At 38.4% G+C, this 4525-nt stretch overlaps 1 long non-coding RNA gene across 1 annotated transcript; it reads left to right on the plus strand.

Moving 5' to 3' along the window:
• The first annotated feature begins 2033 nt into the window (after window positions 1-2033).
• LOC127338176 (uncharacterized) lies at window positions 2034-3948 on the plus strand. The gene is made up of 3 exons (XR_007874226.2): window positions 2034-2296; window positions 2382-2553; window positions 3883-3948. It is a non-coding gene; the product is annotated as an uncharacterized lncRNA (long non-coding RNA).
• The last annotated feature ends 577 nt before the right edge of the window (window positions 3949-4525 follow it).

A 4525-nucleotide genomic window follows, 5' to 3' on the forward strand; every position in this document is an offset into this window, starting at 1 on the left:
ATCTTGAAAGTTTGGCTATGAAGTGAAGGGATTCGTAGCATAGAAAACAAAAAATTTCCTACCGCAAGAACGAAAACCAAGCCAAGATGCAATCTAGAAGATGGGAGCAACGAGAAGATCATGACACTAACCCTCGAAGATTTCCAAAGCCTACGAGATTAGATCTCGTTGTTGCAGAAGATGATCACTTGCCGCTTTCAAAAGAGCGTAGAAGATCTTGACGGTGCCACAGTCGGGCAGCACCTCCGTACTCGGTCACACGTTCGGTGTTGATGATGACGTCCTTCTCCCCGTTCCAGCGGGCAGCGGAAGTAGTAGATCCTCCTCGGAATCCCGACAGCACGACGGCGTGGTGGCGGTGGTGGTGGAGAACTCCGGCAGGGCTTCGCCTAAGCGCTACTAGAGTTGTATGTGGAGGAGGGGCGGCTAGGGTTTGGGGAGAGGGGGCGCCGGCCTTGGTGCCTCTAGGGGTGCGGCCAATGTGGTGATTGTGGTGTCCGGCCCCCACCCCTTGTCCCTCATTATATAGGTGGAACCCCCAAGGGTTTGCCCAAAGTCTTCGAATAAGACCCCAATTCAAAACTGCCATATGGACGAATCCTACTTGGGGTGGGACTCTCCCCTTTCCCATTGGTGGGGTGGCCATCCCCCTATGGTGGAGTCCACCTGGGACTCCTCCTCCCTTTGGCTGGCCGGCCAAGCGAGGTGGAGTCCCTTCCATGGTGATTTCTTCCGGACTTTTCTAGAACCTTCTAGAACCTTCCGTAAATACACCGGATCATTTTCAAACTTAGAAAATGACTTCCTATATATGAATCTTATTCTCCGGACCATTCCGGACCTCCTCGTGATATCCTGGATCCCATCCGAGACTCCGAACAAACATTCGAACTCCATTCCATATTTCATATCTACTTAAAACGACATCAAACCTTAAGTGTGTCACCCTACGGTTCGTGAACTATGCAGACATGATTGAGACTCTTCTCCGACCAATAACCAATAGCAGGATCTGGAGATCCATAATGGCTCCCATATATTCAACGATAACTTAGTGATCGATTGAACCATTTACATACGATACCGATTCCCTTTGTCACGCGATATTTTACTTGTCCGAGGTTAGATCATCGGTATCTCTATACCTTGTTCAACCTCGTCTCCGACAAGTACTCTGTCACGTCCCGAAATTTTCTAAATTTGGGAATGTGAAATAAAAATAAATTTAATGCTTGATTGTTTGAACTTGATTGAAAATTCACAAAGAATTAAAACTTTTTATAGTTATTTACAAGTTAATCCCAAAAATAGTATATTTAAAGACTTTTGGTTTTAAAGTATTTTCAAAATCAAACATATCTTTGCTTTCAAGATTTTCAAATCCTTGATGGATTTCTATTTAAGAAAATAAAATTATTGAAAACTATATTTGCAAAATAATACCCAAGTAGCCATATAGGCCAAGTGCATATAATAATAAAAAAAAATTCACAAATGAATTTTAAACAAGTTTCTTGTTGTCCTAAAACACTATTTTGATTTTTACAAATTTTTATAAACTTGTTTGGTATGCGTATGTTAAAACTATTCACACATAGCCATAATGGCATAGTAGTAATAAAATAATATAAAATAATAATTTATAAAATTTAAATCCTTTTATCATCCTATGCTGAGCAAAATAATTTTACAAACTCGTAGAATTTCGTTTCACTCAAATCGGAATTATGAAACTAGTTTTATACAAGAAACAAGTAAAAAGAAAAAGAAAAAAAAAGAGAAAAAAAATAAAAATAATAAAATGGGCCGGCCAGCCGGACCGACCGGCCCAGCAAGCAGCCGAGCCCAGCCGGAGTCGGTCGTGTCTACCGTGAAGCACGCACAAATTTCGTTTTATCAAAACTTATCCACTTAAACGTACATTTCTTTCTTGAGCTACACAACTTCGAATTCAGATCCGTTTGTTTCCACGCGTTTGTAACTTTGAGGCCCATCTTTTCCACCGACCTATGCTCTATATAAAGCCACCATCACATCGCAGTTTCGTTTTTCCTTTCCTCCTCTCAAAATCCTACATCAACGAAATCTTAACTCGTTGTTTTGACCACCAAAACCACCTCAAATCGCTTCGGGCTCTACACGAAAGTTGTAGATCTCGTCGAGATCTTTCAATCCCGACCAATTTCATCTCTTTTCATCCACCATACACGGATAAATTCGCATCGCAAGGTGTCAGACCTGACAAAGGGAATTCTCAATTAGTTTGTGCTCGTTCCACGAAATCCAAATTCCTTTGGTGAGTATGTAGATCTGATCATCCTCTACAACTTTCATGTTGGAAGTTTTTCGATTTGAAGTACCAATTTGTCGCTCATCTACAGATCTATTTCGAGTCAACTGGAGCCAAATCGAGTTTCAAAACAATCTCGAATCATCCTGACTTCAACACGGAAGTTGTTCCTCTCGTCAATACCTTTCAATTCCCGCAAGTCTCACCTTGTTTCATTCACCGAGCAAGGAGAAAAACGTAATACAAGATTCAGATCTTATAAGGTATAACCCAGATCTTGTGAAACTCATTATTTCGTTGTAAAAAGTGAATTGTGTGTTAGATAGATCTATTAATTTTATACAACTTTGATGTACAAAGTTTTTCCATCTGAGTAAATTTTTCTATCAATTTTTATGACATCATCATGACATCAGCATAGTCAACTCGGTCTGGTAAAAGTCAAACTACAGTCAGCAGTACAGTCAGCGGTACAGTCAGCAGTCCAGTCAGCGTCTCAGTCAAACTCGGTCAAACTCATTTTAAATTTAAATTTTAAATATCAGATTATGTGCCCAACTTAGAAATTCATTATAAAATCATCCAGAGGTCCAAAATTTACAAACTTTGTATCGTTGGAAAGCTTATAACATGTAGAATCCAAATATGCAAGAATAATGTATATGTTATGTATTAGTTTTCGAATCATAATTCAAATGATTTAATTAATCCTTTTTCACTATAAAAATTATATCAAATAATCTACTGGTCCAAAATTAACAATTTTGTAGTCTCTGGAATCCTTAGAACAGGTGGAATATCATGGAATCAGAAAATATCAAAGTTTTTATGTGCACAAACTTGATACGTTCAAATTCATTCAAATCACTAATCTGATCATAACTTGAGTTCTAAAAATTATTTCGGAGTGAACCCAATTGCATAGGTCTTGTTTTACAGTACTCCATCCAATAGCACCACCATCCAAAATAATTGAATCACTTTGCAAATATTCAAATGCAAATATGAGAATTTGAGTATATATCCATTATAGATTTCTATAATCATTTCTCAACATGATTCTTCTGTGAAGGTGAAACTTATGATCCCATCCACACACCAATACCACTAGACACTCTATCTTGAATCAATATCGTGTCTATCTAAATTGTTTTTCATTTACTCCTTTAACTTAGTTTAAAAGCTATTCAACTTACAAATGAGTAAATTGAGTAATTCTATATATCTTTTGTTCATACCCAAGCCTATGTGTAATTCATACTATTTTGAGTAATTGTTGTCACACTTATTCAGTAGTATTGTTGTTGCACTATTTGTCACTTATGTGATTCAATTCATATAAGTCGTTCTGAATTCTTTTCATGCTTTTGTAAAGCATAAATATTCTTCATTTATATCTTGGATTATTCAATTCTTTCTAATCATGTGACTTTCCGTCCAAACTCTCACAACCGTGTTTTGCAAGCCATACCCCATGCCATATCTTCTTTATCCAATGACTAAAACACAATGAATAACTACTTGTTGTTGCTTGGTTTGATTTTATTGTTGTTGAATGATGTTTTTATGTTATGCTATATTCTATGTTATAGTTTGTACGGAGAGGCACGTATTTTGATTAAGAGAAATGAACGCGCTTCGACTACCAAAAAGGCAAGTGACACTCTATTACCTATCTATTTTGTTAAGCATTACTGTTTTATAAATTAGAATGCATGGTAGTAATTTTGTTTTCGAAAGTTATGCTATGCTTATCAATCCTAGTAGTGTGTAGCCACCCTTGAACCATTGCTAGTATTCTTAGTATGCCTAGCAATAACAAAATGCCACTGCTATTTTTGATTGTTTCGGATTGTGAGTATTGAGAATTAAAATTAACAACCTTAATGAATCACCTGGGTGGATTGATTGTGTGGTGGGCGGCTGCTCAGGGCTCCGATCCCTAGGGATGGACCAGTGGACGGGTGGGTGCCTGAGAGCGCGCAGTTGAATAGTGGTTGCCCTAGACTGCACCTCTGGTTTTCACCAGGGGATCGTGCGGGGGTTTATTATCTGTAATGGTTTTAAGCCTGTGGGTTTCACTTGTGGATGGCCACTCAGGATTAAAGAGATTAATATGTTGTCCATGTTTTAGATAGCTTCCAGTGCAGCCTTATGGTATTATGGGCTCTGCCGGGATTAAGTAAGTTGTGAGGTCCAACTTGTCGGCTAGACAGTGGGTGGAGGCGACGGCCA

The sequence above is a fragment of the Lolium perenne genome, chromosome 3 (assembly GCF_019359855.2).
Source record: "Lolium perenne isolate Kyuss_39 chromosome 3, Kyuss_2.0, whole genome shotgun sequence".
NCBI lineage: Eukaryota > Viridiplantae > Streptophyta > Magnoliopsida > Poales > Poaceae > Lolium > Lolium perenne.